General features: G+C 35.9%; 1 protein-coding gene across 3 annotated transcripts in view; it reads right to left on the bottom strand.

Annotated features, from left to right (window-relative positions):
• Nucleotides 1-13,086, bottom strand: part of LOC128866025 (diacylglycerol kinase 1) — a 286,822-nt gene that overhangs the window by 248,961 nt on the left and 24,775 nt on the right. For all 3 annotated transcript variants that reach the window (XM_054106489.1, XM_054106488.1, XM_054106490.1), the window contains one exon: nucleotides 3,338-3,482. The gene's annotated coding sequence lies outside the window, so the exon portion shown is untranslated. The remainder of the gene's footprint in view (nucleotides 1-3,337; nucleotides 3,483-13,086) is intronic.

Raw genomic sequence — 13,086 nt, 5'->3', positions numbered from 1 at the left:
TCCTCTTCAATTTTTGGAAACAACTCGTTGAGCATGTCACGGTAACGCTCGCCATTTACTGTAACCGCGGCTCCTCGCTCATTTTCGAAAAAAAATGGCCCGATGATGCCGCCAGACCAAAAACCGCACCAAACAGTGACTCGTTGTGGATGCATTTGCTTCTCTACAGTAACGTGTGGATTTTCTGAGCCCCAAATCCGACAATTTTGCTTATTGACGTAGTCACCGATGAGAAAATCAGAAGAGAAGAAGAAGACTCACCACTTTGGAAATAGATTTTCAATATTTCCCAATTTTGTTCAAGCGTATAGCGTTCCATTTCGTAAATGCCAAACTTTTAAGTAAATTATGAACACATTTGACATGTCATTTGTGTTACCATTCTCAAAAAAATATGTGGTTCAAAAAGCAAACGCTATATGGCCCACCCTGTACTTTTGGAAAATGTTTTCTAAAATTTTAATTGCAAATTATTGAAAAATTAGAAAGGGACTGTGAACCTCATTTAATTGAATTTGCGGTGCATATCTTAACTCGCAACATAATTACACATAATTCTCTCTTTTTTTTTCGACGCATGTACGAAGCTTTTAAATTGGTCTCAGGAAAAGGCACTGAGACTCGGTAGATTTTGCTCTCGCCGTTTAATAATTTATTTTTTATAACATACATATTTAAAGCGTTAAAATGCGTAAGCACGAAATAAATTCGTAAGTAAACTCTAAAAAGTTTTTAATATTGTTTTCATACGAATTTTTTTACACGAATTTTTTGGGCACGTATCTATCGTGTAAAAAGAAATAAATATAAGAATAATAAAAAAAAGAAGGTATTTGTTAAAATGGACGTTTACCGAGGTATTTCTGGGAGAACCATTGCTCTTTCCTGAATTAAAAGTAAAAATTTCCCAAGTTTTGCCAAAATTATTGGCTTTTTTGTTAATGAACGATTAATAATAGCTAAACCGAAAAGTTCTCGGCGGTACCTAATGAATTATGTAAAAACTTTAAACGATTTATGCTGTAGATTTTGAATTGTGGCCTACACTGACTTCGCTGTAAAATACAGGAGTTTTAATATTTTCAAAATAACTGAATAAATATTTAACCTCCGGCTCCCCTTTCCATCAGGTTCCTCACTTTCTCTGATATAATCGAAAGTAGACAAATGAGTTTTTTAAACTCTTAAAAGCTTAAAATGATAATACGAAACAGAAATATTGTTGAAATGAGTTCTTATTATTATAATCTAGTAGATAATTTCATGGCATTTGATTTTCGAATATGGTATTAGGCATATGTACGCCAAGGGCCCGTTCGATGAGCCCTATTTTTGACTGCTTTTTCCAACAAATTGGGCCAATAAATTTGCGTATGGCATCAACGCTGTCTTGAATATTACAATAAATCGATTGTTAAGCGCGCTGTATGGCAAGTTGCGTCGTCTTTTTGGAACCGAATGTCGTCGATGTTTAGCTGACTAATTTTTAAAAACAAAAAAATCACTCAGCGTGGCTTAATAGCGTGGCACCATAATGGCAGCTCTTTCCTCATTTCGAATGAAATAACGAGCTATATAAAATGAACGAAATCCTCTATGAACTTCGCGAACAGATTTATTTTGGATTTTTTTTAAGTAAATTTTCACGATTCATCATGACTTGCCAAACCTTACTGAACAGAAATGTCAAATACTATTAAATTTAAATAAAAAGGGTGGTTAAGTTTCAAGGGCCGGTGTTGGTTGTGAATAAAATACAATTTTTGTAGGAAATTATTGTCATTTCTCTTTATTATGATAATATTGGCTCAATTACGTACGGAACAAAATATCCGCCAGATGGCCGCTATGGCCTCGGCGGCACACCTACATCCGATGGTCAAAATTTTCGATGACGCTGAGGCATAATTGAGGTTCTATGCCGTTAATGTGCCGAATTATCTCATCCTTTAGCTCTTGAATTATTGCTGGCTTATCGACGTATACCTTTTCTTTCAAATAACCCCAGAGAAAGAAGTCCAACGGTGTCGTTGACGTTTAAATGTGGTCACATGCAACATCGGCCCTAGAAATCTAACCACCCATTGTATGAAAATTAAATTAAATATACAAATTGCTTTAAGCGTTTTCCTTATTTCGTGAAGCTCTACATAGATTTTATACAGAAATAATTTTCAATTTTTTTATCAATTTAATTTTTTAAATATGTCCAGCTTTGAGACATTTTTTTGTTACTTTTCAACTGCGATTTTCTGGCGAGAAAATAATTGAAGTTCTACGTAAAATTTTTCTTTTTTGAACTTTCCTATTATGAGGAATACGTAATACAAAAACAGTTCTATATTTGTATTGTGTGCTTCCAAAATATAGTTACTTTATATTTTCACATGCACATACAAAGTTTCTTGTTGTAACCAGTATCGTGCCTTAAAGTGTTAACCGCTTGCTATTTCCAAAATAGTTTTACTTACTGCTGGGTAACTTATTTCACTATAACAAAAGGCGGCATGTAATTCAGGTCCCATTTATAATACTACCTTTGGGCCATTCATATTTATACAAGCAGACAAGACGGGCAACTGATAAGCGCGCTGATATTACTTTACACGTAAATGAGTGGTAGTAAGTGTGTATGTAAATGCTCATATGTTTGTTTATGTATGTATGAGTGCGCTTTTATCGCTTGTTTTGCGGTTCAAGTAACAAACAAGCAAACAAATAATTTCACATAAATACTCCCGCTCACAGTCACTTATTAGCAGTGATTGTTTAAAAAAATTGTTTTGCCCCTAGTGTCTGAAATAATGAAAAATGTGTTGTCGCTAGTGGCTGAGATGAAAATCACATTCGCGGTGGCGCCAAATAGTATGAATCGGAATGATTCATTTAAATAAGCCCTCACATACACCCGCATGCATGCAGATACGCATAGAAAATGTTGCTGCTTATTTATCAAACGAAATAATTTTTCAGTACAACAGACATTGACTTTGATTCGATTATTTGTTGTTGTTATTGTAACAGTTCATCAGGCACTGCCAGTACGGTCACCGGTGGTTATTCTCCATCTCATCTAACAGTATGTCCAGTAAATACGCTGATTCGACGGGTTGGGAGAGGTTGTTAGGTGAATCGGATTAAAGGGTATGTGTTAGTATCGTGCGGGGTACCTTCACATGCCTGACATACCTATATTGATAATGGCGAGGTCGATTCTGGATAAGTAGGAATTTAACTTGCTGCAATAACCTGAACGCAATTGTGCCAAAATAATGCGAGTCTCCCGAGGCAGCCCTGATCAGAAAAAATAAAATAGGAATAACGCTCCCACACTTACCACTTGATTTTATTCACTCTCAACTGGGTTTAATAATTTGGAGGCAAATTGTACGCCAATCAAACAATTTTTGCAGTTATTTTGATTTCATACACAGCCGCTTTCAAATTCTACTGATTTGATTTTCTGCCATTACTTAATAAATCTGAAAGTATAAAGAATTAGGAAAATAATTGAATATTAATTTATTTATAATCGTTTCAAAGTCTTTTGTGATTTTGAAAGTGTTTAATACGAAAATGCAAAAAATGTATATAAAGTTAAATTTACGTCAATCATATCGGACACTTGTGAACTAGATAGCAGCGGTATACAAACCGACAAGCAATGGAGCGCGCAAAGGTCAAAATAAAGATTTTCGTCACACAAAATCATTATGTTTTTATTTAGTTAAGAAGTTATTCAAAACCAAAGTTAGATGATTAATTTTTTGGCCCCTTGTATTCACATATTTTTGTATATATTAAACTAAAGATTACTAAAAATCCTTTTCGTGGCTTTTTCTGTGCAATGGTTCCAATAAAACTCCGGAAAGTTAGAATATTTCAATTTCAGGAGCGATTTAGTAGCATTACTGCTGCCACTCAGTCGTAGAGGAGCAGCACGAGTGAGCGATTCTATGCCAAGTGATCCACCAAGTATTTTGGTAATTCTTGTTGATTTTTCTGAAAATTGGTTTATTTGTAATTTGAGTATAATGAGAAGTATAGTAAACTGAAAAAATTCTGAAAAAAATATCAGTTTTGAGATTTGTTCTAAGCTAAAAATTTCTTTCCAGGGTGGTATTTTAGTTCATTATTTCGGTTGTTTTTTAACAATTTATATATAGTTTCTTAATTTTTAGAATAAAATATCTAAAAAAAATTTTTTTTTAAACACCTCCAGCCTCAGATTATTTTCTTTCTTTATTTCTTTTGATAAATGCTGAATCGGTGATCTGTAGTCTCTACAAGTTTCATAATGAAATCCCCATAACTTTTACAGTCACATATATTCAACTACGTGCAGCAAATCAACTGCAGCAAACTACGTACCCGTATCGGAGCCTCGTACATTAGCAAGCAGGTATATACTTTTCACTGGTGCGCTCTACGTTTTTGAATGTAACTGGAAAAGTTGGATTCCATTTCATTATGAAAATGGAGTTATGAAACTTTCAGATATTACTGAGCGTAGTATCAGCTATTAATGAAAAAAGTAGGTAAAATCGATATTTGTACTGTTTTTTCAAAAAAATGAGGGCAAAACAAAAAATTCCTCTCCTAACTTTTCGAAAAAAAAGGATTTTTTTTTACATTTTATTGAAAAATATATTTCATGCGAAAAATTAAAATTAAAAATTTATAAAAATGTTAAAAAGTTATGTAGATATTTCACTTTAAAAAGCTCTGTACCAAAATTCAGTTTACTTTTCTTTATACAAAAATCTGTAAATAAACCAAAATTTAAGACAATGTTCAAAATACTTAGATCGCTTCATATGGAATCGCTCAAGTGCCGATGGGTTGGTTTGCTAAGGTAGAGTGCGTGGTAATAAAAATGCTCATATTTCGTTAACGAAACCCATTCACCGCTGATGAATGCGCTTGTTTGCATATGATAAGTTAGGTTCTATATACTTTTATTTTTTATGGAGTTTGTTTTATTTAAATGTAGTAAATTGTGGCATAAAGCAATGTATATAATATATGTATGTTTATATGTAATTTGTTTAAAGCCAAAAAAAAATTTCATAGTTTTTTTATATTTTTGTTTTATTTTATTGTTTTATTTTCTAGTTTTTTTTGTGTGGCGAAACTATTGTGATATTCTTAAAAATAAAGCTAAGAGTGCTTTTGTTTGTGCTTTTATCTTTCTTTTGTGCGCAGAAATTATTTTGATAACGTTGACCGCTTGTGAGTGGAAAAAAAAATTTTAAATAAAACAAAAACTAAAGTAAAAGCCAAGTAAAAAAGATAAAAACGTATGAACAGATTGAAGGTCGTTTCTATGTGATAATGAATTGCGCTATAGGCAAAATACTAAATTACTTCAGCAAGTGTTAGCAAATTAGCAAAATAATAAATCGTACGTAGCCGAAAGCTTTTGTAGCCAGCGATACGATAAACTTAGTTTGCATAATAATATATAAATTTAGCGTCATTGTACCGACAACACAGCATTTTTGTTTGACAGCAGTTAAGCGGGAAATTGTTGGCTTAGTCATTTTCAAAAATATTCTTCCAATTGGCGGTGTGTATTCTGATGTTGGTTCTCAAGTAGAGGAACTTATAGTTTTATAATGTTTTCGTTTGTTAAATAAGTTATATACCAATGGTAATTCATTCAAAGCAAATGGCATCAAGTCTTTTTCTCTGTAGTTCTGAGAGCCAGTGCTTGCATTGCGACTGCCTAGCATCACCGAATAACAAAATAGCATAGAAAAGTTATATTGCGCACAGAAATAATGTCAAACAAAAAGATCATTCTACGTGGAATAGAAATTTCTCAGTCTAACTCCGTTAGCTAGGTGATTAGTAAGAGTGTGGCTACATTGATAAACCTCCATTGTCACTCATTACTTTGATACTTACTTACGACTTAAGTCGCAATTTTTCCACTGGAATGATCAAATTTGAATATTCAGATATATATATTTGATTAAAATATATTTGAAGACTTCCGCAAAGATTTTTAAAATTTTATTTTTGATGTTCAGATGCAAAAGAAAATCATTAGGTGCCAAATCAGGGATGTAAGACGAATGACTCATTAATTCGATATTTTGAGTGCTCAAAAACTCTCTTGTGTGAGCCGATACGTGTAAGCTCGCATTCTCTTCGTGAAGGATAATAGGTCCTTAATTCCTTAATTCTCCGAAAACACAAAACAAGTGCTGTGTACTACTCAGAATTGACCGTTTTAAGTTTCTCTAGTGGTACAGTTGCGACATTACCAGATTTTCTGAAAACTCTTACGACCATTTGCTTTCAGGTGCTTCTTCCGCGTACATCTTTCGTTCAATTTCTGCATTTCTTCAACATTTCCATACACCAACCGACACGCGTTCTTTTTTGGGCAATTGCCAAATTATGTGTTATCGAACAAGAACAAATCTTTTTGACGCCTAAGGGTTCGTGTAATATTGATTATAAGCTTATGCCCAGGGATGTATACATATATTTCGCGATATGTCAGATGACGATCTTGTATTAGCAATTGACGGCAGCATCGATTGTATCTGGCACAACAATTGCTTTTGGACGGCCTTCACGAAATTCATCCGGGAATGATCAAACGGTCATGCTGAAACTTGTTGTACCAGCGTTTCAAACTGGCTGAGTGCCAAGAGCCGAAGTAAGTTGATTAATGTAAACTTTTCAGGATAATCTACTTCGAAAATCGTAGTATACCATCGCACAAACACCATGTATAGGCAACCTGTGTATCACCCTAGGACTGCCAGTACCAACCAAGTGACTTCCACTACCTGTGCTGCCCAAAACAGCAGCCGCAAAAGCTATTTATAAAGCGTTTTTCAGTAAGAGCGCTTCAACTTTTGAACTTTTTTGAATAAAACACAAACGGTTTGACTTTTTTAACTAATTTTTTTTTATTATCGAGTTTGAACATATACATTTAAGTATGAAATTCGATTTCTTTTGCATGACCACCGCGTGCACGTTTTACGAAGACCAATCGTTGAACCCAATTTTCGACCACTCTTTTGCATAAATCGGCTCTGAGCTCTGAGCTCACAAATCGTCGCCGGCTTGTTACTGTAGACCAATGACTTCACATAACCCCGAAGAAAATAGTCTAGAGGCGTCAAATCACACGAGCGCGGCGGCCATTCGACCAGTCCATTTCTGGAAATAATGCGCTCATCGAACTTAATCTTCAACAAATCAATTGTAGCGTGTGCTGTGTGGCTTGTGGCCCCGTCCTGTTCGAACCACATGTCGTCTAAGTCCATACCATTCAATTGCGGCCAAAAATAATCGTTTATCATGTCGCGGTATCGATTTCCATTCACAGTAACGTGGCGATCGTTCTCGTCAACGAAAAAATATGGGCCAATTACGCCGCCGGCATGTAAACCGCACCAAACAGTGATTTTTTCGGGATGCAACGGTGCCTCATGAATCACGTGTGGATTGCTTTCTGCCCAGTAACGCATATTTTGCTTGTTGACAAAGCCATTGAGCCAAAAGTGAGCTTCATCACTGAAGATGATTTTTTGGAAAAAGTAGCTCTTAAAGTAACAGCAACAGAACGATTATTTTCATAAAAAATTTGCACGATTTGCAATCGTTGCTCAAGTGTGTAGCGTTCCATGATGAAATGTATACAATGAAGTTTACAAATGGCAAGCGAAAAATAAAAAATATTGCGTCGTTCGCTTCCCTATCAATCATTTAAGCAGATGTATCATGATCGTTTAAGCAAATGTATTCTCGATAAAAACTCTGCGAAAATGACTCCAAATATTAAATCAACTTTAGCTCCCTCACCATTGATTATAGAGATGGGGTTATTCAGTTACGCTCAGAGTAATCCGTGTAATAGGGTACGTATTTTCTAACCTGTGTTTTACAGAAAAAGCGCGAAATGGCCTACGGATATTTCACTTCGATATACTTCCTATATAATTTTTCGCAAAAGAAAAAGATTCATTCCCCATCAGATTATCCTTCGACTTTAAGCATTTTCTGGAGTTTCTAAAAGTGTTTCGCGGGCAATTGAATTTATATACTGAAACTAAAATGTGGGATGTTTGTGATCGAGCTTGTTGCACCGACCTTCGCAGCCATGAGCGAATCAAATATTCATTTATGGCATCACGCAAATGTCGAATATTGGAACGGGAATAAAACCTCCGACGGGTTATTCCACACGAGTCATTGTTCACCTGTCCACTGCGAGATTGTGACTAAATAATCCGCACGACTATCGAAGCTTACGCGGTTCTCTACCCGGTCATACGCTCAGCGCTTAGGGCACTTTGTATAAATCATAAATGATACACAATGAACTATTCTGGTTTTTGGCCTGATCTGTGGTTAAATAACACAATTCTACCCTACGTTCATGTAACCACTTAAAAATTTACTTACTTGTAAACGGTAGCCACATCAACCTTCAGGGCTCAAGAAAACCGACAACGCTAGTCTATGTACAGGGCAGTTCATTTAGCAACAACGGAATGTTCCAAATACTTTTGGAGGCATTTACTCGGAAGGGTAGTAGGTGTATAGATTTACCGAAAGAGAATAGCCATGATTTTGCTCCACTTCACTTCGTATGTACCAATGCACAAATTCCATTTTGACGTAAACACACAAGTCTTTAACTATGTATGTATCTACACTTATGTATAAATGTATTTGTACATATGTATCGTAATAGTTATGCAAGTGCATGTAATTTACCTGGAAGGCAGTTTGCCACAACCACAACCACAACGACCACCATAGCAAGAGCAACAATTTGCTTTCAGGAAAGAAAAAAAAAATGAGAAGTTAAGGTAAAAAATTTGAAACTAAAAAAACAAATTGGAGGTATAACAACAATCACAACTCTTCTCGTTAAATGCTTGTATAATTTACAGTGGAATTCCTTAGTCATCGCAGAAGAATATGTGGCTGAACAGGCAGCAGCAAAAAACGTGTAGCAGGTAGAAGAGCAGCAACTTTGGTTACTTGCCCTATTGTGTCATCCGCCTTCTATTGTTTCTGCAACTGCTTCTGATGGCTAGCCACTTCATGTGCACTCATTATATCGGTATCTTGTTGCTTTAACACTTCATGCTACCCCGAGTGCCAAACGTGATGGTACATAAAACCTCGACAAGGTGCGCTTGTTTGCATCAGTACATAAATACCTATGCATATGTTGCTTACTTCCGCATGTGTGTATGTGTGTACAACTTCGTGGTTGCTGCTGTTGCTTGGTCATGTTCTTTTTGTTTGCTTGCATAAACTCTTGCAACCAAAGCTGTTTGACATGCACTCACTCGCATTCTAGCAGCTCACACGCACCCTTGAACGCACACATACATGGGAAAGCATGCCTGAAGTGTCTCGAACAGCATATTAGAAAACAGTTATTCCCATTTAATAAACTGCCTTCTTGTGTGTCAGTATGCGCATGCAACACAGCAATGTGTAAATTTCTGAAAAAATTAGTTTGATATTTTGCAAAGTTCAGCCAACAGTGTGGCCATTTAAAGTATTTTATTTAGAACATAATATATTTAGAAGGAAAATGCACCCAGGTATGGAACCATGTACACTAAGAAAAATAGCAAGAATTTTTTTACCTTCGGATTTTGCCAAAAAATTATAAGGAGATGACAAAGTTCGAATAGGTTGGGTTATGTGCCGCATTGAGAAAACTATACCAGTGAAAATGTCTACAAAAGCATCTGCTTTACATGCGGAAGTGAAAGACCATAGGGAAATTATGTGCACATGCTTCCAGATGTTTTGTGTGTACAAAAAGAGGAACCGACCAAGTATCCGGTAAGCGGCTATGAAAAATTTTAAATCGGTATGAGATTTCTCCAACTCAAGCACAGCGAAGCCGCACAAACTAAATGTTGATGTTGCTTTACTAAACGAAGCGTTGAAAGCAAGATACCAGCGTAAAAGCTGTAGTCTGGACATGTGGTCGTCCCCTTACGTACGTAGAACTCATGGCCCCAGAAAATGACTTCGTCTAAGAAAGGATAGAGGATATCTAGATTTATAAATACGACATACCACCAAGTACAGTTACAGGAGTATTTGAAGTGATCAATAGGAAAATTGTCATAGATGCTAGCTCCACACAGCGCATTATCATTGCAGGCAAATTTAACGCCTACACAGCTGACTAGTCCAAAGAATAAAGTGATCACGGAAGCATTCAGATGCCCATAAGTAACTTCGCTAGTACCGGAGAAGAATACACCGTCTATAGAAATGGCTTCGGACCAATCAAAGATATTACAAGCTCTTCAATTAAAAACTGAGCTACTGTTACCGACTACAAAAAAAAAGCAATCACGCCAGAAACACCGTAGATAGTAAACCGGCACTTTGGACTATGACGTATTCAATGAAATGATTTGACCAGCTGGTTTGAAATGATCAGCAAATGTAGTGGGGTCCAAGCATATATTCAACCTCCTTGCAGCTTCAATGATGAATGATGAAGCAAACTCAAAAATAAGGAAATAATGTTTAAAAGCCAACGAAATAATATTTCCAGTCCAGTTGACATTGAAACTGAAATCTAGTTTCAAGACTGGCTATCACCAATTTGTCATCATCGTTTGTGCATCTATTGAACACGGGATAACTTTCCTATTAATTTGGAAGACGCTGGTTTTGCCGTCAAAACTCGGTAGATCTCCTTTAGAAACTTCTAGCTACGGGTCAGTTCGCCTATTCGACTCGACCTCGAGATAATCGTCCAAGTTAAAGGACGTATATCCGATAAGCAGTTCGGCTTTAGAAAAGGAGGATTCACTATTCATGCCGTAAGTGTAGATACACTACCGGTACTAGACGAAATAAGCGGTATTCGTTGACTCGAAGCATCTAAAGAATATAAGAATAAGAATAAGTAACACTGGATATAAAAAATGCATTCAATACGGCAAATTTGGCAAAGATTTTATACACCCTGGATTATGTATAAATAGGTACATGTATCCTTTTGCGCAAGAAAATTTCCTCGAAGGTATTTCCAAGACCGTTTGCTGGAATATAAAATCTCAACAGACATGAAAATTTATATTTTATTTATTTATTTATTTAATTTCAGAAATCCACAAACAATTGTTTTTACTGACTCCTTAGGTACTACAAATATATTTAACAAAAAAAAATTAATTTTTTCTTACTTACTAAATATATATATATATATATATATTTGGCGCGTACACCCTGTTAGGATGTTTGGCTGAGCTCTTCCTCCTATTTGTAGTGTGCGTCTTGATGTTGTTCCGTCAATATCCGTTTTGTGGAGGGTTTGAGAGCTAAAACACCCTTCTCAACATCTTCCCATGACAGATTCAAACATCCAAAGGTAAGAAACGTGGTAGCACCTAAAGGACAGACCCAGTTTGCAAAAGATTGGAGATAGTGGAGAAATGAACTTCGAAATGTACTGAGTACAAGAAAGTATTGTGTTAAGTTTTTCTTCGTTTATTTGCTAAGTAAATCATAGTCGGTTGTGTCACTTCAACAAGCGTCCGCTACAATTCTCAGGTAACTTATCATGTTATGTATTTTGCACAAACTTTCTAACACTACCCCTTGATATATGCTTTCATTAAAGCACTTGTGAATGCCGGGAACAACTTTTGTATATTACTTCATACAAGCATATAAACCACCATTGCGGATGAGTAACAAAGTTATTTTGTTTACAGCAACTTTGAAACTTTCTTACATGTATACACATATGTGTACACACAATTAAACACGCATTTGTTGAAAGTTTTAGCTTTCGCACTTCTATAAGCAGCACTAGTATGTGAAATATTAACCACAACTAAGCAAATGTGTTAACCATTTTTATTACCATATCTCTTTTCCCAAATGGGTCGTTTTGCTATGCACAAGGTAAATCGAAAAAAAATACGTAAGGTGCATACTACCTTAAAATATAGATGACATTTGTCATGAAATTTGGCATGTTTGTATTTTCTCTAAAAGAAACCAAAATGACCCATACATGGAGGAGGTAGAAGGTTAATACATTCTGAAGGAATTATCCCCACAGTATCCCAAAAGAAATTAAGGACTTTACTTTACATCAGTGAAGCAAAAATCTTGTGATTTCTTATGACGTTTCATCCTAGAAAAGGGTTAGTTTTGACATTCCTTAAAAAAAACGAATATAATTATGTGAATTTTAAAACGTGTCTCATTATTATTTCTTGGCTGCTTTAGTACAAAAAGAATATCATCAACGGATATCTGCATTCTATCAGAGAGCCAATCTGCCCTACGAGCCCTGGATGCATTCTAAACAACATCAAGGAGTGTCTTACGTTGTCGTCAATCTCTGAATAAGATGGCCAAGCAATATCGTATAATCTTATGCTGGGTTCCAGGCCACAGTGATATACCAGGGAACTGTAGGGCTGGCCAACTTGCAAGAGAAGGTACCTGTATGCCAGACATAAGTAATTTTATGGAGATACCTCTCGCATCTTGTAAGCTTCTCATTAAGGATGCACTTATGAGTTCTGCAAATCAAAGATGGATTTGCGCTAACACCTGTGAAATAGCTAGGCAAACATGGCCAAGGCTAAACTTACGTCTGTCCAAGAGTATTATAAAACTGAGTAGACTTCAAATCAAAACCTTTTATTGGGGGCCCTCTCAGGACATTGTCTTATAGGAAATCATGCAAGGAGATTATGCGTTTACACGCATGATTTCTGTTGTAGCTGCAGAAATGAGGAGGAATTGGAAACAATTCAACACCTTTTTTGTACATGCCCGGCTCTAGCCAGAAGCAGGAACTGATATTTCATATTCATAATCTATACACTTTAGGTATCAACAACCTTTTGCGCTTTGTCAAAAGCTCAGGATGGTTCAATATGGAGAGGGAAATGTAGCCCAGCCCCCATTTCGTGGTCTAAGTGGCATCGTTGTCCCTATATGCGATGCGGCTGCCAACCCTAACCGAGTACAAACCGTTGTCAGAAACCGTTGAAAAAAAATTTCACCTTCAAAAAACACTCGCTACTCTCTCAAATAACAGTT

The sequence above is a fragment of the Anastrepha ludens genome, chromosome 6, assembly GCF_028408465.1.
Source record: "Anastrepha ludens isolate Willacy chromosome 6, idAnaLude1.1, whole genome shotgun sequence".
NCBI classification, from domain to species: Eukaryota; Metazoa; Arthropoda; class Insecta; order Diptera; family Tephritidae; genus Anastrepha; species Anastrepha ludens.
Note: the sequence above shows the minus strand (reverse complement) of the source record. Positions and strands in the feature narration are given on the sequence as shown.